The sequence below is a fragment of the Vulpes lagopus genome, chromosome X, assembly GCF_018345385.1.
Source record: "Vulpes lagopus strain Blue_001 chromosome X, ASM1834538v1, whole genome shotgun sequence".
Classification (NCBI taxonomy): Eukaryota; Metazoa; Chordata; class Mammalia; order Carnivora; family Canidae; genus Vulpes; species Vulpes lagopus.
Genome location: NC_054848.1, coordinates 78,795,203 through 78,820,803, shown reverse-complemented (window position 1 = coordinate 78,820,803; position 25,601 = coordinate 78,795,203). Strand labels below are relative to the sequence as shown.

Here is a 25,601-nt window from a genome sequence, read left to right as displayed (position 1 = left end):
TGCACTGTTGGGGATTTACCCCAAAGATTCAGATGCAATGAAACGTCGGGACACCTGCACCCCGATGTTTCTATCAGCAATGGCCACAATAGCCAAACTGTGGAAGGAGCCTCGGTGTCCATCGAAAGATGAATGGATAAAGAAGATGTGGTTTATGTATACAATGGAATATTACTCAGCAATTAGAAACGACAAATACCCACCATTTGCTTCAACGTGGATGGAACTGGAGGGTATTATGCTGAGTGAAATAAGTCAATCGGAGAAGGACAAACAGTGTATGTTCTCATTCATTTGGGGAATATGAATAATAGTGAAAGGGAATATAAAGGAAGGGAAAAGAAATGTTGGGAAATATCAGGAAGGGAGACAGAACATAAAGACTCCTAACTCGGGGAAACGAACTAGGGGTGGTGGAAGGGGAGGAGGGCGGGTGTTGGAGGGGAATGGGTGACGGGCACTGAGGTGGACACTTGACGGGATGAGCACTGGGTGTTTTTCTGTATGTTGGTAAATTAAACACCAATAAAAGTTAAAAAAAAAAAAAAAAAAAAAAAAACATATTAAGATTCCAATACCACCATTTTTATTTGATACCCTGTGTTTCTCTTAAGTATGTGCTAAATGGTTTTTCAACATTAACATTAAAACGAATTAAGATTAAATTTGTAATTAAAATTTTTAGAAATTGAGATAATTACAAATCCTTAAGAATGTTTCCAGACTAGGTTTGATAAATGCAACACTATTAAACCCATTTGTGAAATGGATCTACAGTCTGTCCATACATAGCAAAATTCCTATTCCAGATGAACTCAAATATTAGTACAACTTTAGTTATTATATTTTTCATTTCCTCCACACCATCATGATGTGCACAGTCTTTTAAATCAGATATTCCCATTGTGTGTGTATGACTGGGAAGAAGGGAAAGTGAAGGAGTAATAAGATAGACATCCCTATTTTAATCCTTGCTTTGAAAAAAAAGTCTCATGATACCTTATTTTGACCTTCTAAGTATTGTATATTTTAATTTGATAGCCATTCCACTTCTTTTCTACAGTTCATTGAGGCTGTAAGCAAGAAAAGATGTACAATGGCATGCCCTGAAAATTATGCATTGTTGAAAAGGTCAAGATAGTGGATTCAAATGTTGTTATTTGTAATTTACAGAACATATGAGGCATTCAAATTCAAATAATTCATCCTCTTGACAGATAGAGTAAGAACAACCTAAAATGATACAACATGAATCCATTTGATAAACAGGCAAATGAAATAAAATATAGCCAGAGCCCAATCTCTTTCTTGATTTCCTAAGATGATACTCCATTTACTTATTCTTCCATAGGCACTAGAAACCCATGAGGTTGCCTGGAAAACAAGTTACATTTCCTTCAAACATTAACTTAAGAAATGTTGAAAGAAGGAGAATTTGAGAGTAGATTACATTTTGTTATACAAAGAGATAGTAGGAATCTATTATAAAAAAGCACTGGCAGACTTGGGAAAACTGTACCTTAGGTATCATGCCCCAATTACCTGTATGACCTTAAAATGTCACTTTAATTCTCTGGGCTTGAGTTTACCCATGTGAAAAATAATGTAATCAGACCAGAAGTTCTCTTAGGATCCTCTTAGCTCTAATATTGTGATCTCTCATGTGATGTTGTGATTTATAATCCAAATCTCTTTCCACACTTTTCTACAGTAGTAGACTGTCTCCAAAAAATGCCACCAAAAATTACATAGTTTCTTTTTTGAAACTAGGAATTGATTTCTCTTCCCCTTGAATTTGGGTTTGTCTTGTGACATATTTGGACCAATAGAATATGGTGAAAGTGATGCCCATTTTAGGCCTAGTTTTTATTTTATTTATCTTTTTTAAAATTTTTATTTATTTATGATAGTCACACACACACACACACACAGAGAGAGAGCGAGAGAGAGAGAGAGAGAGAGGCAGAGACATAGGCAGAGGGAGAAGCAGGCTCCATGAACCGGGAGCCCGACGTGGGATTCAATTCCGGGTCTCCAGGATCGCGCCCTGGGCCAAACCACTGCGCCACCCAGGGATCCAAACTTTTATTTTACTTATCTTTTTTTAATTTTTATTTATTTATGATAGTCACACACACACACAGAGAGAGAGAGGCAGAGACATAGTAGGCCTAGTTTTTAAAAGACCTAATACCTTCTCCCTGTCCTAGAAAAGAGTTGCTAAGTAAAGAAGCTTGGACTAAAAAAATGAATAATAAATACAGTGTGGAAAGAGAAAAGCCACGTGGACACGAAATGAGGTGCTTTTGACAAAGTTCAGCACCAAGGCCCAAGAAATGTCAGTGAAGTCATGATGAGATTCCATGCTCAGCAAAGATCTCAACTAAATTCAACTTCATGAATGATCACAGTTGAAATAATGTGCAGCATCAGAACCACTGAGAATCCCACAGCATCATAAGAAATAATAAATACTTTTTTAAGACACTAAATTTTAAGGTTGTTATAGAGTTATAGATAATTGAAATGCCCACTTCAGTGAATGATATCTCTATTCATTCAAACGTTCAAATCAGAAACCTGGCAAACTTTCATTACACTATCCTCTTTCTTACCATCCCATATCCAATCCATTGGTAAGTCCACTAGATGCAAGCTCTTGAAGACAGATACCAGACTTGCTTGCTCATTACTGAATCTCTAGCACTTTAACACAGCGTTTGAGGCATAGTAGGTTAATTTAAGTGATGTTACCTCCACCAACACCTTTAGTCTTAGCCACCTTCATATTTTGCATGAAATACTACAATATCTTTTTAACTAAAAGAAGCTCTATGGGAGTGCCTGGGTAGTCAATTGGTACCTGACTCTTGATTTCGGCTCAGGTCATGATCTCAGGGTTGTGGGATAGAGCCCTGTTCTGGGCTCTATACTCAGCAGAGTCTGCTTGTCCCTCTGCACCACCCCAATGAATAAATAAAATCTTTTAAAAATAAAATAAATAAAATAAGCTGGGTGAAAGCTATTTAGGAACCCTGTGCTATTTTTACATTTCTGTAAGTCTAAAATTATTTCAAAATAAAAAGTTAAAAAATATATGTTTTATGTATATTGCATCTTGAGACTTTTTTGATTCTTGAGGTTCTGCATGGTGTGAAAATTCCTCACCTTTTTTTTTTTAATTAATTTTTATTGGTGTTCAATTTACCAACATACAGAACAACACCCAGTGCTCATCCCATCAAGTGTCCACCTCAGTGCCCGTCACCCATTCCCCTCCAACACCCGCCCTCCTCCCCTTCCACCACCCCTAGTTCGCTTCCCCGAGTTAGGAGTCTTTATGTTCTGTCTCCCTTCCTGATATTTCCCAACATTTCTTTTCCCTTCCTTTATATTCCCTTTCACTATTATTCATATTCCCCAAATGAATGAGAACATACACTGTTTGTCCTCACCTTTATGATGTCACTTCATGTCATCCATACTTCTGTTTCCACAGATTGCAATTTTCTAGCTACATTCCATTTAGGTCTCAAGTGCTTTCAACCTTTTCCCTTTTATAGGACCATAACATATGCAATTCCCTTTGCATGAAACATTCTCCTCAATTTTTGCATGCTGCTTCCTTCTCATTCTTTAAGTCTCCACTTCTAAACTTGCTGACACCATGCATCTCTACCCATCCACAATCTAATTGATGTTCTCTCATATAATTTTCGTCTTCCTATTCATAACATTTAATCACAATTTTTAATTTTACATTCATGCAAAATTGGCTAATTTATTTAAGCTCTGTCTCCCCCCCAAAAAAATAAGCTCTGTCTCCCTTTTTAGGCAATAATCACCATGAGGAAAACTGTATCTATGTTATATCCACAATGTTTAGAACAGTGCCTATACATCATTAGCACTCAATAACACTTTGTTGAATAAGTCAAATCTAACAAAACTTCACTTTAATTACCTATTTGTATTTAGAGCTAATAAAAATCTATGCAAATTAGAATACATTGGCAAAGGCCATGTTTGTGGACATGAAATAGCCCCTTAAGTAAGGAAGGGGAAGTGAAAGGTTATTTTATGGCTCTAGAAAGAACAAAAACAAAAACCATCCCACAAGGCCATACTGACATTAAAAGGACCTAGGGATCACAACAAAAATGAATACTACACTTTTATTTATGGGACCATAGCACATGTATTTATTTAGCACCTTTTGACCATCTATTGTCTGAACTTATTGTCCACACTGACTATACATGGCATCTACACTGCCCTATACAAGATGCTAGAAGGAAGACCCAGGTTGCATCATATGTTTAGACTAAAAGAAATACCAGTGATAATATGGCAATACACAATCCCACTACTTCAAAGCAATAATCTAGAAACCTGGTTTACAATTATCTGTAATCCATCTATAACAATAGATGTGTGTAAGCTATTTTTTCTTCACTTCCCAAGTTACTCCTTTTCTCCACAATTTTTTAGGCTAAGAAAGAAACATAACCCTGAAGTTACACTTGTTTACCATACCACTTCTATCCTGTGTATGTATACCCTTAAGATTAAATTGGTCAAGGGTGTCTGGGTAGCTTAGTTGGTTAAGTGTCTGCCTTTGACTCAGGTCATGATCCCGGTCCTGGGATCAAGTCCAGAGTTGGGTTCCCTGTTCAGTGGGGATTCTGCTTCTCCCTCTGCCTCTGCCCCTCCTCCTGCTCATGCTCTCTTTCTAATAAATAAATAAGTAAATAAATAAATCTTTAAAATAAGATTAAATTGGTCCAATTTTGCCCTCCTTGGTGCTATGTTATAATGAAAGATTTTTATTCAATTTTTTTTTTCAATTTTTTATCTATAAGGCGATATTGTTCCCTAAATACAAACTCTATAAACACACCAGTGTCTCAGAATTTTCCCGATGATGAGGTAGTATTTCTGTCAAGGGAGACAGCAGAAATGAGTAAGCCCTTATGGCCTTAAGAGATGGAGGAAAGGGCAGCCCTGGTGGCTCAGCGGTTTAACGCCACCTTTAGCCTGGGTTGTGATCCTGGAGACCTGGGATCAAGTCCCTGTGTGGAGCCTGCTTCTCTCTCTCTCTCTCTCTCTCTCTCTCTCTGTGTCTCTCATTAGTAAATAATAAAATCTTTTTAAAAAAAGAGGGAGGGGAAAATACTTCAAATAAGGCCCAATTTTGTTTTTGTTTTTGTTTTTTCCTTTGTGGCATCTTTATTTTTCTATCTGGTACACAAACAAAGTGAACATGGTCAGAAAAATCAGCTGCACGGAAACACTTAAGCCAATCGTAAAACAGAGGGCACAAGGACATGGATGGGCAGGGGTGGCAATTCCAGACCGGCTTCCCCCAAAGGGCTTGTGCTCCAAGCCCGCAACCAGAGGGTGCTCTGGGAAAGACTGTGCAGCGCATCTCTGGTGAGGAGAGACAAGAAGGACCGGTTACAACAGGGACTGCAGTCGAGCATGAGTTTATTGGCTTCTGGCCTCACGCTCCTGCTTGATGAAATTGATTAGCCGGTTCGTGGAAGAGTCGTGAGAGGTGACTGGGCTACTGCCATCAAGTTCAGGCTCAATTTTCTTGGCCAGCTGCTTTCTCAGCTCCACCTCCCACTGGTCAAAGCTGTTGATGTCCCAGATGACACCCTGAATGAAGATCTTGTGCTCGTACATGGCAATCAAGGCTCCCAGAATGAATGGCGTGAGCTTGGTGAACATAATAGAGTTTGTTGGGCTATTTCCTTCAAAGACCTTGTGTGGCAACAGCTTCTCAAAGTCCTCTGGACTCTTTCCTGCAGCCTGCAGCTCCTTCTGGGCCTCCTCTGTTGACTTCCCCTTCATCAGGGCCTCAGTTTGGGCCAAAAAGTTGGCCAGGAGGATCTTGTGATGCAGACCCTTCCTTATCGGGTGCTGAGTCTGGACTGGGATGAGGAAGTCACAGGGTATCATCTTGGTGCTTTGGTGGATGAACTGATAGAAGGCATGCTGGCCATTGGTTCCTGGCTCCCCCACACACACAATGGGGCTGTCTGGTGGTCCACAGGAGTGCCAGACTTGGTGATGTACTTCCAGTTGGACTCCATGTCACCCTGCTGAAAGTAGGCAGCAAAGCGGTGCAGGTACTGGTCTTGGGGCAGCATGGCCTGCGTCTCACACCCAAAGCAGTTGATGTACCAGATGTCCAGCAGAGCCAGCAGGACAGGGGCGTTCTTCTCCAAGGGCATCATACGGAAGTGCTGGTCCATCCAGTGAGCCCGAGAGCAGCTGCTCAAAGTAGTCAAATCCCACTTGCAGTGCAATGGAGAGTCCAATGGCTGACCACAGTGAGTAGCATCCTCCCACCCAATCCCAGAACTCCAACATGTTTTGAAGGTCAATCCCAAACTCCTTCACTTTGGTCGTGTTGGTAGACAGGGCGACAAAGTGCTTCACGACTGCAGAAGGATCCTTGGCCTACAGGAGAAACCACTCCTTCGCCATCTCCGCATTTGTAATGGTCTCCTGGGTGGTAAAGGTCTTGGAGGCAATGATGAACAGAGAGGACTCAGGGTTCAGGGTGGCCAGGGTTTTGGAAATGTGGGTCCCGTCGATGTTGGAGACAAACCAGACCTGGGGTCCTCCTGAAGAGTACGGCTTAAGGGCTTCAGTCACCATAAGGGGCCCCAGGTCAGAGCCGCCAAGGCCGATGTTAATGACGTCCGTGATAGGCTTGCCCAAGTACCCATTCCACTCACCGCTGCAGACGTGCTGGCAGAAAGACTTCATCTTCTCCAGGACCTTGTTGACCTCTGGCATCACATCCTTGCCATCCACCAGAATGTGTGTATTTGACCAGTTGCGCAAGGCCACATGCAGCACCGCCCAATCCTCCATGAAGTTGATCTTCTCGCCATTGAACATACGCTCCCGGGGAAGCCTCCACACCCCTGGACTTGGCCAGGTCCACCAGCATCTGCATCACAGTGTCGGTCACAAGGTTCTTGGAATAATCCACCAGAATATGCCCATGGTTGATGTTCAGGTTCAAGCTGAAGCAGTTGAAGAGTTCCTTGTCCCCCTCAAAAAGGTGGCGCAGGTTGAGGTCAGAGCCCTGCTCGCGATGCCCCTTCTGCAGCTTCTGGCACTGCGGGCTCTGGGTGAGTGCGGCCATGGTGAGGGCAGCGGGGTGCACAGGCTCCGACGGGCTCGCAGGAGGAAGAGCATAAGGCCCAATTTTGAAAGAGGTTTCATATATACCCGAGGATTTTTCTCTGTGTACCTGGTAAACTAGATTTGTAAATTCAGAACTGAGGACACAGCTTATTTTCAGATAAGATTTTTCTTATATGCACAAGACCTGCCTATGTGCTTGTCTATTAGTATATCTTTCTAGAAGCCACCAATAATATGAAAACTCAAATGTCAAAGCTTCCAAACATTCATATTTTAGTACAGCAATTTTCTCACTTTGAAACTGAAAATTTTATTTCTCATCCAGATTTCACTGTCATGTTGATATCACTGTAAGTAAGTGTGGTGTTATAAATTGAATTGTGTACCCCAAAAGCTATATTCCTAATGCCTGGTACTTGTGAATATGATCTTATTTGGAAATCAGGTCTTTGCAGAGTTGAGACAAGGTTACACTGAAGTAAAATGAAATCTATATTCCAATCACTATTGCCCTTATAAGAAGAGGAAAATTTAGAGGCAGAAAAAGACACAGACAGGGAGAGAATGGCATGGGATGGCAGTGACAGAGATTGGAATGACACATCTACAAGCCAAGGATCACAAAGAATTATAGGCAACTGCGAGAAGCTATAAAAGAAATGTGGAACAGATTCACCCTCAGAGTCTTCAGAAGGAACCAACACTGTGGACATTTTGATTTCAGACTTCTAGTCTCTGGGACTGTGAGACAATAAATTTCTGTTGTTTTAAGTCACCCCATTTGTGGCACTTTGTTATAGTACACCCAGGAAATTGTATATGTAGTAAGGCTAAGGGTTAGTGTGTCATAATGAAATATGTAGTAGATCTACATAGGCTTGCACCTCTTATTTTTGTAGTATATAGAGAAACATTATTAGGTTTTTAGACTCTGTCAAAACCACTATGTACTTTCATTATTCAATATGGAAGTTAATTTCTTTTTTCTCTTACTTGGAAAACTGCAACTTCTGGCTTATCAAGACTGAAGAGAGTTAATATACTTCAAATACTACATAATGTAGTTGCCTTTCACTGCTTAAAGTAGTCCAATTAATTCAATGGGAATTATTTTAAAAACCCAGTATTTAAAAACACTATCACATTCTCTATGGAGACATACAAATAGACTAAGCAATTAAAATGACTGCATTTAAAAATTCTGATCCTTTCATTATGGACTGCTAATCCTGGATTTACGAGATGGCTCTGATTTATGGGCTTGAGAAGTAAATGATCCAGAATGTTCCTAGAGAGAGAAGAAAAAGAATATGGTGGAAAAGTTATGTTTTTCCATATTTCTGCTTTATACTAGTAATGAGATCTCAAGGTTGCTATTATTTATGGTTTTGGTGCTTCTATATAATTTAAATTGCTCTCACTGTTTGCAAATTCCGAGAAAATGTGCATTTCTTGACCAAAGAGAGCGTTAGTGAAAACAAAACCATTAGCTACTGAAGAGGAAATCAAAAGTTTAAAGCTGTTCCCTCACCAATGCCACAAGTAGATAAAAGGGGCCTTAAATCAGGTATTTGTTGTCATGCAGACAAAAATTTTAAAATATGCTTAGTTAACTGAATTTATACTTTTTAAAAAAACCGACTGAATTTGGTCAAAGTGGTTTGTGTGGGTTGATTGTATCTAAAACTTGTCAAGAGTTTTAAATTGGTAGTTAGCCCTGGAAACCTAGACATTATTAAGCCTATTTTCTCAAAGGCAGAAAATGAATGGTGTAGTTATCATTGACCGTGGAATAAATGATTATGGGGCTCTTTCATGCAGCAATTCCTGTGAAAAAGGTTTGGGGATTTAGCTGACTACAAGTTTCAATTACTGTCCAACAGTGTGATGTGGCTGCTGAATAAGCTCCACAATCTCAAGCTACATTTATAATAATAATGAGACCTTCTACAAGCATGCTGCTTTACATTATGAAAAGGGATTTTATACGCATGATTTCATTTTATATAGTGACCAGATTGTAAGAAGTCAGTATCCTGATATCTATGAGAGGCCATAATTGGCATATGGTTTCATATTTTAAGATATAGACTAACATCATTATAGTATATCCAGAAGAGGACAGCCATAATAGTGTAAAGTTCCTATAAAAAGTTAATACAAATTGGAAATGTTTATCTTAAGGAAGATAAGATGCTGGGGGGATCTGGTACTTTATTCAAATATTTGAGTGGCTTAATGGAAGAAAAATAAATGTACTCTCTTACTATAAGAGGGAGATCATGGTTTAGCATAAAGAACATTTTAGTGACTAGAATCATAAAATAATTGAACAAGTTGCTTTGTGCATATAGTGAGTTCTCCATTGTCATCAAACTTCTTTCAGATAATCATCTTTTAAGGATACTTCCAGAGGTATCCCAACATTGGGTAGGAATAGATGACTGTTGTGGGGACCATCAATGTTCACCCATATCCATGTGTTCCTCTACATTCTTCAGCCTCCCTTGAAGATAGGTTGACCATTACCTGAACTCTAGACAATAAAATGCATTTGCAAGTAGTATACACTACTTTCTGTTCTGGTAACTAAAAAGACATCTTGTGACATCTCCCTCTCTGTCTCTATTTCCTTCTCCCTTGCTCTCATTCTCACTCTCATTCTCTCTTCCTCTCCTCCAATAGATAATTGCAGAGGATCCAACAAAAGGCTCTGAAAGGTCACTAGGGGATAGTAAAGCCGTTTTCATAGAAAGTCACCTGAGCACCCAATCATACTTCAAGTTAGCAAAAATTAAAGGTTTTTTTTAATTTTAAGTCACTGCAATTTTGCGTTAATTTGTTGTATTTGCTGGAGTTACTTATCCTTAGTAATATAAGCCATGAGATTTCCTCCAATTTTAAGATTCTGTAAGTATTGATAGCATGAATAAAACCACAAGGTTGTCTTCTAAAGTAAAATTGAATTTAGGAAGTATACAAAAATTAATGTGAAGGCTGAAGTGAGGGATGTTGGCAGGCCATCTGAAATTTATTATCTCATAAATTCACTCACTTGTTTATTTATTCATTCATATATACACATATACATACATAGAATATTCACTGACCATCCAGCACTATGTTAATTTCTGGGAAAGAAATGTTAACAAATATCTAAGAGTCAAGTTCACAGTCTATTAAAGAAAGGCAGTCGACAAATTAAGGTATAATTAAAAGCTATACATGCCAGGATAGAAAATTTCATAATAAATTTTTTATAAGGCATTTTTTAAGAAAATGAGACATAACTTCTTCCAGGAATTATGGATCTAGAATCAATAAAGATATCAATAGGAACTAATGCTAAACCCATTATTGCAATAAAAAATGTCAGGTGGCTGGAGGTGGGGAAGGGCATGAGTTTCTGCATAAATAAAAGTAAGAAAAATAGTTTTATATAGCTGGACTAAAGGATGCAAGGACAGGATAGGACTGGAGACATAGCTGGTAGCCAGTAATCAAGGAAAAATGGTGTTTTCTTTCTTTGATAGGTAATAAAAAGTTACTGAAGTGATTTAATCAGGAGTGATATATAATATTTACATTTTTTTTTTTACTGGTTATAGTGATTAGAATTGATTGGAGGTGAGCGACTTAAAGCAAAGAGATCAATTTGGAATCCATTATAATACTTGTCCCAGTGAGAAATACAGGACCCTGATCTGAAGCTGTTGAAGCAATGATACAGAAGATTTGAAGTAGGAAGAACTCTAAACACTGTTGGCATGATATGCAAGATGATAGAGAGAAGTGTATTCAAGTCTTCCAAAAGTTTCTGACTTGAAAAATCTGTTAAGACACTTCTCACCAACTGTCCTGTAAACTTTTGTTGTAGTAACAGATAACATGTAACCTACCTTCTTAACAAATCTTTAAAGGTACAGTACAGTATTGTTAATTATATGTCCACTGTCAAATAGCAGATCTCTGAAACTTTTTCATATTGCATGAGTGAAACTCTGTACGCTTGGAACATGAACTTCCCATATCCTCTTTCCCCCAGCCCCTGGAAACCAACATTCCACTTTTTGCTTCTACGAGTTTGGCTACTTTTGATACCTCATATAAGGGTAATCATGCAGTATTTGTCTTTCTAGGACTGATTGATGTCACTTGGCATAATGTCCTCAAGTTTCATCCATAGTGTAGCATAGAACAGGATTTATATTGTTTCTTTTTCTTCCACATTTTTATTTAAAACCAAGTTAGTTAATGTATAGAGTGTAGTATTGGTTTCAGGAGTAGAATTTAGTGATTCATCACTTACATATAACCCCAGTGCTCATCACAATCGGTGTCCTCCTTAATTCCCATCACCCTTTTAGGATATTCCCCTATGCACCACCCCTTCAGCAACCCTCAGTTTGTTGTCTATAATTAAGAGTCTCTTGGAGCACCTGGGTGGCTCAGTCAGTTAAGCATCTCCCTTTGGCAAAGGTCATGATCCAGGGTCCTGAGGTCAAGCCCTGTGTTGGGCTACCTGCTCCATGGAGAGCCTGCTCCTCTTCTCTCTCTCTCTCTCTCTCTCTCTCTCTCTCTCTCTCTCTCCCACTCTCTCTCCTTGTGCTATCTCCCAAATAAATAAATAAAATCTTTTTAAAAAGAGTCTCTTATGGTTTGTTTGCCTTTCTATTTTTTATCTTATTTTTCCTTCACCTCCCCTATGTTCATCTGCTTTGTTTCTTAAATTTCACATAAGAGTGAAATCATATGGTATTTGACTTTTTCTGACTGACGTATTTCACTTAGCATAATATCCTCTTGTTCCATCCACATGATTGCAAATGGCAAGGTGTCATTCATTTTGATGGTTAGTAATATTACATTATATATAAATCACCTTCTTAATCCATTCATCAGTCAATGGACATTTGGGCCCTTTTCATAATTTGGCTATTATTGACAGAGCTACTATAAACATTGGGGTGCATGTGCCCCTTCAGATAACTATTTTTGTATCCTCTGGATAAATACCTAGTAGTAAAATTGCTGGGTCAAAGGATTAGTTCTATTTTTAACTTTTTGAGGAACCTCCATACTGTTTTCCAGAATGGTTCTACCAGTTTGCATCCCCATCAACAATGTAAGAGCACTCCCCATTCTCCATATCCTCACCAACATCTGTTGTTTCCTAAGTTGTTAATTTTATCCATTATGACAGGTATGAGGTGGTATCTCATTGTGGATCTGATTTTTATTTCTTTGATGATGAGTGATGGACATTTTTTCATGTTTCTGTTAGTCATTTACATGTCTTATTTGGAGAAATGTCTCTTAATGTCTTCTCATTTTTTTTAACTGATTATTTTTGGAGTGTTGAATTTGAAAGATTCTTTATATATTTTTAATCCTAGCCATTTAATTCATTTGGAATATATTCTCTAATTTTGTAGGTTGTCTTTTAGTTATATGGATTGCTTCCTTTGCTGTGCAGAAGCTTTTTATCTTGATGAAGTCCTAATACTTCATTTTTGTTTTTGTTTCCCTTCCTGCCAGAGACATGTCTAGTAAGAAGTTGCTATGGCCGAGTTCAAAGGGGATGCTGCTCTTATTTTCTTCTAGGATTTTGTTGGCTTCCTGTCTCACATTTAGGTCGTTTAACGATTTTAACATTACTTTTATGTATGGTGTAAGAAAGTGGTCCAGTTTCATTCTTTTGCTTGTGGCTGTCCAGTTTTCCAAACACCATTTGTTGACTAGACTATCTTTTTTTTCCCACTGGATATTCTTTCCTGCTTTGTGAATGATGAGTTGACCATAGAGATAAGGGTTTATTTCTAGGTTCTCAATTCTGATCCATTGATAAATTTATCTGTTCTTGTGCCAGTTACACACTGTCAGGATTAGAGCTTTGTAGTGAAGCTTGAAGTCTGGAATTGTGATGCCTCTTGTTTTACTTCTCTTTTTCAACATTACTTTGGTTATTCAGGGTCTTTTCCAGTTCCTTTCAAAACTTAGAATAGTTTGTTCTAGCTCTGTGAAAAATGCTGGTGTTATTTTGGTGGGGATTGCACTGAATGTGTAGATTTCTTTGGATAGTACAGATATTTAAACAAAATTTGTCCTTTTTTAAAAAAAATATTTTATTTATGTATTCATGAAAGACACACACACATACACACACACACAAAGGCAGAGACACAGGCAGAAGAAGAAGAAGCAGGATCCATGCAGGGAGCTTGCTGTGGGACTTGATCCCAGGACCCCAGGATCACGCCCTGAGCCAAAGGGAGACACTCAACCGCTGAGCCACCCAGGCGTCTCTGAAGGAGATGTTTTGAAAAGGAATTGTATGCATGGTCAAGATGGACTGAAATTGGGAGAAGTGAGTTTTACAAGCACACTTGTGTAACATTGAGATTTGGCTCTTCTCTCTGTTAAAATGACAAGGTTTTCTTGCATTGGCTGTCTACTCTTGATAAGTGATTGTGAACAAAGAAGAAAAGACAATGTTTTTGTTTTGTTTTGTTCTGTTTTGTTTTGTTTATTGGGGTGTTTTTTGTTTTGTTTTGTTTTGTTTTTGATTTTTTTTTTTTACTTTACCTGCCCAGAACAGCAAGGTTTTTATATTTGTTTTCATCCAGTCTTACCTACATAAGAGAATGAAAACTTCTCAGTATTAAAGGAGATACATTTTGGTGACAACTCTATAACCTCTTGTAGAATCTCCTAGAGTCACCTTGGCAAAACAGATACTGAGGTTTCAGTTTTGTAATGATCCGTGATCCTTTGTAGGCATGTGCCTTGAAACCTTCTGAGATGTTGGTTGGTTGGTTGGTTGGTTGGTTGGTTGGTTGGTTGATTGGTTGGTTGGTTTGGCTGGCTGGCTGGCTGACTGGCTAGCTGTTTGCTTGTTCGTTCATTAGTTCATTGATTTTCAACAGATTTCCAGAAAGTCAAACACTAAATAATCTCTAGGCTAATATATGTAGCTTACCTGCTATGTGAAGTAACATGAGAAGAATTGTCAAAAAAATAATAATAAGCCTACTTAGATTATTTTGGGTGCATGAATGCTGTTGGTATTCCAAAAACGAAATGAAATTCCTAAAGTTGAAACATGTCCTGGTACAGTGCCATCACTTGACATTTGAATTAAAATGCTGTGTGTTACAAAAAATAATCAAATTTTCTTCTCAACTGCATTATAATGAACTGTCATTGGGTTTTTAACTATGTCCATTTTTGACTGCCCTGTTCTTTACAGGTGGTATTCTGATGCTCTTGCAAAAATATGGTCCAGGTTCTCGGAAGACTCTTGAAAAGGACTTTTTTGGTAAATTTTTTATTGGAGTTCGATTTGCCAACATATAGCATAACACCCAGTGCTCATACCATCAAGTGCTCCCCTCAGTGTCTGTCACTCAGTCACCTCATCCCCCCACCAACCTCCACTTCCTCTACCACTTGTTCGTTTCCCAGATTTAGGAGTCTCATGTTCTGTCACCCTCTCTGATTTTTCCCACTCGTTTTCTCTCCTTTACCAAATAATCCCTTTCATTATTTTTTTATATTCCCCATGTATGAGTGAGACCATATGTTTGTCCTTCTCTGATTGACTTACTTCACTTAGCATAATACCCTCCAGTTCCATCCATGTTGAAAAAATGGCGGCTATTCATTGTTTCTAATGGCTGAGTAATATTCCATTGTATACATATTTACCACATCTTCTTTATACATTCATCTTTTGATGGACAGTGAGGCTTCTTCCACAGTTTGGCTATTGTGGGCATTGCTGCTACAAACATTGGGATGCAGGTGTCTTAGCTGTTCAATGCATCTATATCTTTGGGGTAAATCCCAAGTAGTGCAATTAATGGGTCGTAGAGTAGCTCTATTTTTAACTCTTTGAGAACCTCCACACAGTTTTCTAGAGTGGCTTCACCAGTTCATATTCCCACCAACAGTGCAAGAGGGTTCTCCTTTCTCCACATCTTCTCCAACATTTGTTGTTTCCTGCCTTGTTAATTTTCCCCATTCTCACTGGTGTGAGGTGGTATCTCATTATGGTTTTGATTTGTATTTCCCTGATGGCAAGTGATGCAGAGCATTTTCTCATGTGCTTGTTGGCCATGTATATGTCATTCTCTGTGAAATTTCTGTTCATGTCTTTTGCCCATTTCATGATTGGATTGTTTGTTTCTTTGTTGTTGAATTAATAAGTTATTTATAAATCTTGGATACCAGCCCTTTATCTGACATGTCATTTGCAAATATTCTCTCCCATTTTGTAGGTTGTCTTTTAGTTTTGTTGACTGTTTCTTTTGCTGTGCAAAAGCTTCTTATCTTGATGAAGTCCCAATAGTTCATTTTTGCTTTTGTTTCCCTTGCCTTCAAAGATGTATCTTGCAAGAAGTTGCTGTGGCCAAGTTCAAAAAGGGTGTTGCCTGTGTTCTCCTCTAGGATTTTGGTAGATTCTTTTCTCACATTTAGATCTTTCATCTATTTTGAGTTTATCTTTGTGTATGGTGTAAGATAATGGTCTAGTTTCATTCTTCTGCCCATGGCTGTCCAATTTTCCCAGCACCATTTATTGAAGAGACTGTCTTTTTTTCCAGTGGATAGTCTTTCCTGCTGTGTCAAATATTAGTTGATCATACAGTTCAGGGCCCATTTCTGGGTTCTCTATTCTCTTCCATTGATCTATGTGTCTGTTCTTGTGCCAGTACCATACTGTCTTGATGATCACAGCTCTTTAGTACAGCTTGAAATCTGGCATTGTGATGCCCCCGGCTCTGGTTTTCTTTTTCAATATTTCTCTGGCTATTCGAGGTCTTTTCTGATTCCACAAAAATCTTAATATGATTTGTTCCAACTGTCTGAAGAGAGTCCATGGTATTTTGATAGGGATTGCATTAAATGTGTACGTTGCCCTGGATAGCATTGACATTTTCACTGTATTAATTTTTCCAATCCATGAGCATGGAATATTGTTCCATCTCTCTGTGTCTTCTTCAATTTATTTCAGAAGTGTTCTGTGGTTTTTAGGGTATAGATCCTTTACCCTTTTGGTTAGGTTTATTCCTAGGTATCTTATGCTTTTGGGTGTAATTGTAAATGGGATTGACTCCTTAATTTCTCTTTCTTCAGTCTCATTGATAGTGTATAGAAACACCACTGATTTCTGGGCATTGATTTTTGCATCCTGCCATGTTTCTGAATTGCTGTATGAGTTCTAGGAATTTTGGGGTGGAGTCTTTTAGGTTTTCCACGTACAGTATCATGTTGTCTGTGAAGAGGGAGACTTGGACTTCTTCTTTGCCAATTTGAATGCCTTTTATTTCTTTTTGTTGCCTGATTGCTGAGGCTAAGACTTTACTACTATGTTGAATAGCAGTGGTGAGAGTGCACATCCATATCGTGCTCCTGATCATAGGGGAAAGGATCTCAGTTTTTCCCCATTAAGAATGATCTTTGTTGTGGGATTTTGTAGATGGCTTTTAATATGCTGACGAATATTCCCTCTATCCCTACACTCTTGTGTTTTTTTGTCAAATGCTTTCTCTGCATCTATTGAGAAGATGATATGCTTCTTGTTTTACTATTGTTGATGTGATCTATCATGTTAATTGTTATGAGTGTTGAGCCAGCCTTGGATCCCACTTGGTCATGGTCAATAAACTTCTTTATGTGCTGTGCATCATATTGGCTAGTATCTTGTTGACAATTTTTGCATCTGTATTCATCATGGATATTGGTCTATAATTCTCCTTTTTCATTGGGTCTTTGTCTGGTTTTGGAATTAAGGTGATGCTGGCCTCATAAAACCCATTTAGAAATATTCCATCCCTTTCTATCCTTCAGAACGGCGCTAGTAGAATAAGTATTATTTCTTCTTTAAAAATTTGGAGTTTTTTTCCTTTTTTTTTTTCTTTAAACATTTGATAGAATTCCCCTAGGAAGACATCTGGCCCTGGACTTTTGTGTCTTGGGAGGGTTTGATGACTTCTTTCATTTCCTTCGTGGTTATTGGCCTGTTCAGATTTTCTATTTCTTCCTGTTTAATTTTAGTAATTTGTGGTTTTCTGAAAATGCATCCATTTCTTCTAGGTTTCCTAATTGCTTGGCATATAGCTGCTCGTAATACGTTTTTAAAATCTTTTGTGATATCTCCTCTTTCATTCATGTTTTTATTAATTTGAGTCTTTTTTCTTTTTAATAAGGCTGGCTAGGGGTTTATCTATATTATTAATTCTTTCAAAGAACCAACAACTGCTTTTGTTTATCTGTTCTGCAGTTCTTCTGGTCTCTATTTCATTGAGTTCTGCTTGAGTCTATTATATCTCTTCTTGTTTGGTGTATGTTTTATTTGCTGTTCTTTCCCCAGTTCCTTTAGGTTATGAGGTTAGCTCTTGTGTTTAAGGTTTTTCCTTTTTTTTTGAGGGACGCTTGAATTGTGATGTATTTCCCTCTAAGACTGCTTTTGCTGTATCCCAAGGATTTTGAACAGTTGTATCTTCATTCTCATTAGTTTCCATGAATATTTGTAATTCTCTAATTTCCTGGTTGACCCATTCATCTTTTAGCAGGATGCTCTTTAACTGCCACGTGTTCGAATTTCTTCCAAATTTCTTCTTGTGATTGAGTTCTAATTTCAAAGCATCATGGTCTGAAAATATGCAAGGGATAATCCCAATCTTTTGGTATCAGTTGAGACCTGATTTGTGATCCAGTATGTGGTGTGATTTGGAGAAAGTTCCATGTGCACCTGTGAATAATGTGTATTCAGTTGAGTTTGGATGTAAAGTTCTGTAACTATCTGTGAAATCCATCAGCTTCAGTGTATCATTTAAGGCTCTTGTTTCCTTGGAGATGCTTAGAAGCATCTGTCATTTGCAGAAAGTGCCATGTTGAAGTCTCCTACTATTAGTATATTATTATCTATGTTTTTACTCTGATTATTAATTGATTGATATACATGGAAGATCCCACATTAGGGGCATAGATATTCATGATTGTTAGGTCTTCTTGTTGGATAGATCCTTTTAGTATGATATAATGTCCCTCTTCATCTCTTACTACAGTCTTGGGATAAACTTTAATTTCTCTGATATGAAGATTGGTACCCCAGCTTTCTTTTGAGGACCATTTGAATGGTAAATGTTTCCCCAAACTTTCATTTTCAGGCTAGAGGTGTCCTTAGGTGTAAAATGAGTCTGTTGTAGACAGCAAATAGATAGGTCTTGCTTTTTTATCCAGTCGAAAACCCTGTATCTTTTGATGGGATCATTTAGCCCATTCACATTCAGAGTAACTATTGAACAATACAAATTTAGTGTCATCGTAATACCTATTCAGTCCCTGTTTTAAGGATTATTTCTTTGGGTTTCCTCTTTCTTTTACAGAGACCCCCTTAATATTTCTTGCAGAGCTGGTTTGGTGGTCACATATTCTTTCAGTTTCTGCCTATCTTGGAAGCTCTTTATCTCTCCTTCTGTTCTGAATGAGAGCCTTGCTGGATAAAGTATTCTTGGATGCATGTTCTCACTTTTTTAAACGATTTTATTTATTTATTCATGAGACACACACACACACACACACACACACACAGAGAGAGAGAGAGAGAGAGAGAGAGAGAGGCAGAGACACAGGCAGAGGGAGAAGCAAGCTCTATGCTGGGAGCCTGACATGGGACTCGATCCTGGGTCTCCAGGATCAGGCCCTGGACTGAAGGCAGCGCTAAAACCACTGAGTCACTCAGGCTGCCCTGTTCTTCTCACTTTTACCCTGAATATATCCTGCCAGTCCTTTTTGGCCTGCCAGATCTCTGTGGAGAGGTATGCTGTTCTTATATTTTGCCCCTTATAATTTAAGAAGCTCTTGTCTCTTGCTACTTCAAGGATTTTCTCTTTATCTTTGGAATTTACAAGTTTCACTATTAAATATTGAGGTGTTGAACGGTTTTTACTGATTTGGGAGGGACCTTTCTATCTCCTGGATTTAAATGCCTGTTTCCCTCCCCAAATTAAGGTAGTTCCCAGCTATGATTTGTTCAAATATGCTTTCTGACCCTCCAGCCCTCTTGGCGCCCTCTGGACTCCCAATTATACGTGGATTTTTTCCTTCGGAGGCTCTCATTTATTTCCATTAACCTGTCCTCATAGTCTTTTGTTTCTCTTTTTTTCTCAGCTTCCTTCCGTGGCATCAACTTGTCTTCTATGTCACTCACTCTTTCTTTCACCTCATTAACCCTTGTTATTTGGACCTCCAGCTTGGATTGCATCTCATTGAACTGATTTTTAATTTTGGCCTGAGTTGATCTAAATTCTGGAGTCATGAAGTCTCTTCAATCCTTTATGCTTTTTTCCAGAGCCTTCAGTAGCTTTATAATTGTGTTTCTGAATTGGCTTTCTGATCAAATTGTAATTCACTTTCTGTAACTCTCTGGCAGAGAGTACGGTTTCTGATTCTTTCCTTTGTGGTTATTTCTTCCTTCTAGTCATTTTTATGAGTGCAGAGTGGCCGTATGAGCGAGGTGAGTCAAGAATATTAACCACAACCTAAGTAAATCTCACCCTATATGACTCTGATGAGGCCAGAGACCAGAAAAATGAAAACAAAGGTGAGAACAAAATAAAAGAAAAGGACCAGAAAAATGTAAAACAAATTTCAAAATAAAATATAAAAAATAAAAGGCCAAGAATCCCAAAGAAGATGGAAAAAAGGAAGAGAAAAAAACAAAAGTAAAGAGGAAAAGAAAAAGAAAAAAAGGAGAAGAGAAAAGGGGGACACTGGGAAATGATGCTGGTGAAGAAGTTGTAGTGGAGAAAGAATGTAGTCTACCTGAGGGGTCCTAAAGGGTGACCCCCTTGATTCTGATTGTATTAAATTCTGTATGTTACAAGAAGCTTATTCCAAAATTTATATAAACCAGCAATACTTGTAGAAAGCCCCAACACTGACCACCAAAACATAAATGAGATAAAAGGTGGGGGAAGCAGAATGGGAATGAAGAGAGAATATAATCTTGCAGAATGAAGTAGCATGGTATACCACTTGGTTCTGGGTGCATGCTGGTCATGTTTTAGAAGGTATTAACTTCTGCCATTGTAGAACAAAATGAGACAGAGAAAACAAAACAAAACAAAACAAAAAACACAAAGCAAAACAAAAAGAATCTCATATATCTCCCAAAAGTAAATTGAGTATGTTGAAGGTAATCCAGAAGTGGAAAATACATCTAAGACATGTAATTGTAGAAATATGAAAGTCAATAAGGGAGAAACTTAAAAGTGAAGAGCCGATAAAATATTGTAGTTAAGGTGCAAAAAAGGAAAAAATATTGGAAATTTTTAGTTGGATATAAAAATGAGTTGTACTGGAAATAGGGGGAAAAGGGGGGGATACCCTCTAGTTCTATATAATATAAATCCCTGGACTTCCCCTGGAGCTTTCCACCACTGCTTGTTCAAGAACTTGCTCTTCCCCTCTCCTTCCAGTCGGTTTTCTTGGGGAGGGGCCTGCTGTGCTGATTCCCAGGTGTGTGTACCTGGGGGAGATGCCCCATCCCACTGCCAGGTGCTAGGCTCAGTAGGAGCTTTTTACCCTGTGAGGCCTCAGATCCTGGTGGCCTCTCCCCTCCCAGACACAGGGTGAAACAAGGATGAACAACACTGGCTGTGGCCCAGTCTCCAGCTCTGGAGTCAGCTCCCCACAGTAACTAATGCAGTCTCCCAGTCCGCACTGGCCTAGATGCTCCCAAGGCAGCACGAGTGCGCTAATCTGTACAGCTTGCGGGCGCCTGGTGGCAGGAGAGTCCTCACTGTCCTGTGCCCTCCTTGCCTCCACCTGTCCCAGGGGGAGCGCAGGAATGCCGGCTGTCTGCCCAGTGCCCTGGGATCCAAGGCCTGTGCTGCTGGAATCATACTCCCAGGGCGTGGCTCCCGAAGACAGCAGGGTGCAGACCCCTCCATCCCAAGCCACTTCGCCTGACCGACTGGCTTCTCCCAATGCCCTGCCAGTTGCGCTCCAGCCCTTTTCCGAGATCGGCTCACAGTTTGTGGCGTGTTTCCCCCCAGGCGCGCTTCCTCTATTGGTGACTCCAGAAAACTGGAGGTTTCACTGCCTCTCCTGTGATTCTGCCCAATTTCCCTGCTGAGCACTTTTCCATCCAGGATGAATCTGGTGTGGATTTTTAAAGTTCCTGCTTCTCCATGGCTGGGCTTTCCTGTCCGGAGGCTCCTGTCCTGCTTTAGCCTGGGTCCTCACAATGTCCCTCCCCTACATGATTCCTTTTTATTTTATTTTTTTCCTCCTTTCTGCCTTGCTAGATGTGAAAACCCTTCTTTCTGTAGCGTTCTGACTGTTCTCTCTTTAAATCTCAGGTCGAATTCGTAGGTGTTCAGGATGATTTGGAAGTTATCAGGTAAACTTGTGGGACCAGGTGAGTTTAGGACCCCTACTCCTTTGCTATCTTGCCACAAAAAGGCCAAAATTTGTTCTTTTACTCCATGACCATGGAATGTTTTCTCATTTCTTTGTGTCTTCAATTTCTTTCGTAAGTTTTATCTAGTTTTCAGCCTACAGATCTTTTACCTCTTTGGATAGGTTTATTCACAGTTAACATATAGTTTTTGGTTCGATTGTAAATGGAATCTGCTCTTTCTGCTGCTTCATTATTGGTTTATATACATGCAACAGACTTCCATACCTTGATTTTATATCCCAAGACTTTGTTGATTTCATATATTGGTTTTAGCAATTTTTGGATTGAATGTGTTGGGTTTCCTACAGAATATCAGTTGCCTGCGATGCGTGAAGTTTGACCTCTTTCTTGTCAATTTTTGTTGTCTGATTTCTGAGGCAATGACTTATAGTACTATGTTGAACAACAGTGTAGAGAGAGGACATTGTTGTCTTCTTCCTAACCTTAGGGGAAAATCTCTCAGTTTTTCCCCATTGAGGATGATAGTAACTAAGGGTCTTTCATATATGGCCTTTTTGGTGTTGAGTTGCATTTCTTTGATCTCTACTTTCTTGAGGATCTTTATCAAGAAAGGATACTGTATTTTGGAAAATGCCTTGTTTGCATCTATTGAGAGGATCATATGGTTCTTATCCTTTCTTTTATTAATGTGGTATATCATATTTATTGATTTGCAGATATTGATCCATGATTGCAGCCCATAAATGAATTCCACTTGATTGTGGTGAGTAATTCTTTTAATGTACTATTGGATTTGATCTTGCTGAACATTTTTTCATTCATGTTCATTAGGGGGATCCCTGGGTGGCGCAGCGGTTTGGCGCCTGCCTTTGGCCCAGGGCGCGATCCTGGAGACCCGGGATCGAATCCCACATCAGGCTCCCGGTGCATGGAGCCTGCTTCTCCCCCTGCCTGTGTCTCTGCCTCTCTCTCTCTCTCTGTGACTATCATAAATAAATAAAAATTTTAAAAAAAATAAGTAGGTATGCTTTAGTTTGTTAAAATAAGCTTTGTTAAAAAAAAATCCTGGTCAAAAAAGGAAAAAAAGGGAAAGGAACAACAACAACAACAAAAAAAAAAACCCAGACAAACGAAAAATTATATGCCCAATTACAAAGGAAAAAAAAAATAAGAAGGAGACTAATCCACAAAAAGAGAAAGGGAAATGGAAAAAAAAAAAAAAAAAAAAACTATGATCGGTAGACTCGGTGTGTGTCAGAGGCTTGTGCTGGTCTGCTGGGGTAGAGGTCCACTGGACTGGCTCTCAGATCTGTCCTAGTAAAAGATGAACCTGCAAGACATGGTGGGGGCAGGGTGGGGGTTGGTGTAAGCAGCTCCAGCCTCCAGGGTGGGGGTGCGGCGTTGCTCACTGATCTCACTAAGCTGGTGGGTGGGTGGGGAAACGACATCCCCCCACTCTCTCATCCTTGGAGAAGGAAGCTTGCATCCACTGCTGCTCAGAAAGACCTCAGAGAAAAGTAAACAATTAACCCTCTCCTCTTGTATTCCAGGCTTCCATCAGATTGGTGCCCCCATTCTGTTTATGCCTGGGCTGTCTGCACTCTCAGTGCCACAGTTCTACAGTGTTTTATCTCTGGCACAAAGCAGGATTCAAAATTCCAAATCTTTAAAGGACCCCACAGGAAATGGCCTGCTCCTTTCTTCCACAGAAGAGCCTTGCCAAACTCTCTGGTGCCATTTAGTCCCCCAAAATGAGTCCCATGGCCATGCATGTCCTTGGAGTTTATGGTGAAGCACAGTAAAATGCAGTGGACACCTCTGTTATCTGCCAATAAACACCCACTCAATGGCACCAATTGGGTCTTTTGTCCTTGAGTACCTTGAAGAAGTAATACACCTCTTCCAAATGTACTCCAGAAAGGAGAATGTTCTTGCCTAGAGTAACTCAGGGAATCCCTATATCATGCTGTCTGTTCCCAGGCCTCTGCCCTTCTCCCCAGGACCACTGCCACACAAGCCCAATTCAAGTGTGGTGGATGCCACTGACTTCCAATACCTCAGAATTTGAGCTCTTCTACTTGCAAAAACTTGCAATAGTCAGTTCCTCTTGACTCTTCAGTCAGTGCTTCTGGGGAAGTGTTTTCCTCTTGTGTGAACCATACTCGTTTCTCTCTCTCTCCCCCTTTCTCTTTTTCTCTGATTTCTTTGCAGAAAGGGTTCCCTCCCCTCTGAGGCACCACAGCTTTCCTCTCCCCCAATTCACGTCTTCTCATTTCTTACCTTCCATGTCCCTCTAATTGTTCAGATTGTTCTTTTAATCAGATTGATTTCCTAGGTATTCAAAATAATCTGTGTTCAATCTAGCTGTCTTCAAATGACAAGACAAGCCCAAGGCCCCCCTACTACCCCACCATCTTAACTCCCTTATGTCAGTCTCTTAAAGGCTGAATAATATTCTATTGTATATACACCACATTTTCTTTATCCACTTATACCCATCAATGGACTTTTAGATCGTTTCCGTACTTTGGCTACTGTGAATAATGCTGCAATGAACAAAGGAGTGCAAATATTTTTTTAGAGATACTGATTACAGGATCAAGTGGCAACTCTATCTTTAATTTTTTTTCAGGAACATTCATATTGTTTCTCATAGCAGCTACAACATTTTACACTTCCATTAACTGCGTATAATGGTTACAATTTGTCTACATTCTCAACAGCACTTATTTTCTGGTTTCTTTTTGTTTGTTTTTGTTTTAATAATGTACATTGTAACAGGTGTGAGGAGTTATCCCAATGGGGTTTTTATTTGCATTCACTTGATGATTAGTGTATCTATTCATAAACCTATTGACTACTGATATGTCTTCTTTGGAGAAATATCTATTCGATTTTGCCAATTTAAAAAATCAGATTTTTGGACTTTTTGTTATTGAGTTGTAAGAGTTCCTTATCCATTTTTTATATTAATCCCTTATCAGAAATATGGTTTGCAAATACTTTTCCCATTCTGTAATTTTCCTCTTTACTCTATTAATTTTTTCCTCTGCTGTCCAGAAATATTTTAGGTTGTTATGTCCCACCTGTCTATTTATTTACTTTTATTGTCTGTCCTTCAGTATCACATCTAAGAAATTATTGCCAAGACCAATGTCATGATGCTTTCCCCGCATGTTTTTGGTAGGAGTTTTTGGCCTTACACTTAATATTTTAATCAATTTTGAGTTGTTTTTAGTGTGTGGCATAGAGAAAGAGTCTGATTTCACTTTTTTTGCATATGGGTATCCAGTTTTTCCAACACATTTGTTGAAGAGACAATCTTTTCCCTATTGAGAGGAATTAGCACCTTTTGGAAAAGTTTATTTCTGGATCTCTCTTCCATTGTTCTACACATATATCCTCATGCCACTACAATGTTATTTTGATTGATTATCTTTGTAATATGTTTTAAAGTCAGGAAGTATGAAGTAGCTACTTTGTTCTTCTAAATTTTTTTAAAATTTTTTATTTATTTATGATAGTCACAGAGAAAGAGAGAGAGAGAGAGAGGCAGAGACACAGGCAGAGGGAGAAGCAGGCTCCATGCACCAGGAGCCCCATGTGGGATTCGATACCGGGTCTCCAGGATCGCGCCCTGGGCCAAAGGCAAGCGCCAAACCACTGCGCCACCCAGGGATCCCCATTGTTCTTCTACCTCAAGATTATTTTGGCTATTCAGGGTACTCTGTAGTTCTGTATGAATATTAAACCTGCTTTTTGGGGTAATGGTGGTTCAGTTGGTAGAGATTCAGACTCTTGGTTCTGGTATATTAGGGTTGTGGGATTGAGCCTTGCATTGAGCTCTTTGTTCAGCATAGAATCTGCTTGACCCTCTCCCACTCCCTCTGATTCTCTACCTTCCTCTACAAATAAATAAATAAAATATTTTAAAGAATAAAACTGTTTTTAAAATATTTCTGAGGAAAAAATGCTATTCGAATTTCGATAGGAATTTTATTGA

At 39.0% G+C, this 25,601-nt stretch overlaps 1 protein-coding gene and 1 pseudogene across 1 annotated transcript in view; both read right to left on the bottom strand.

Moving 5' to 3' along the window:
• IL1RAPL2 (interleukin 1 receptor accessory protein like 2) overlaps positions 1-25,601 on the bottom strand; it is a 646,721-nt gene that overhangs the window by 297,553 nt on the left and 323,567 nt on the right. The window lies entirely within an intron of this gene.
• On the bottom strand, positions 5,331-7,165 carry LOC121483043 (annotated as a pseudogene).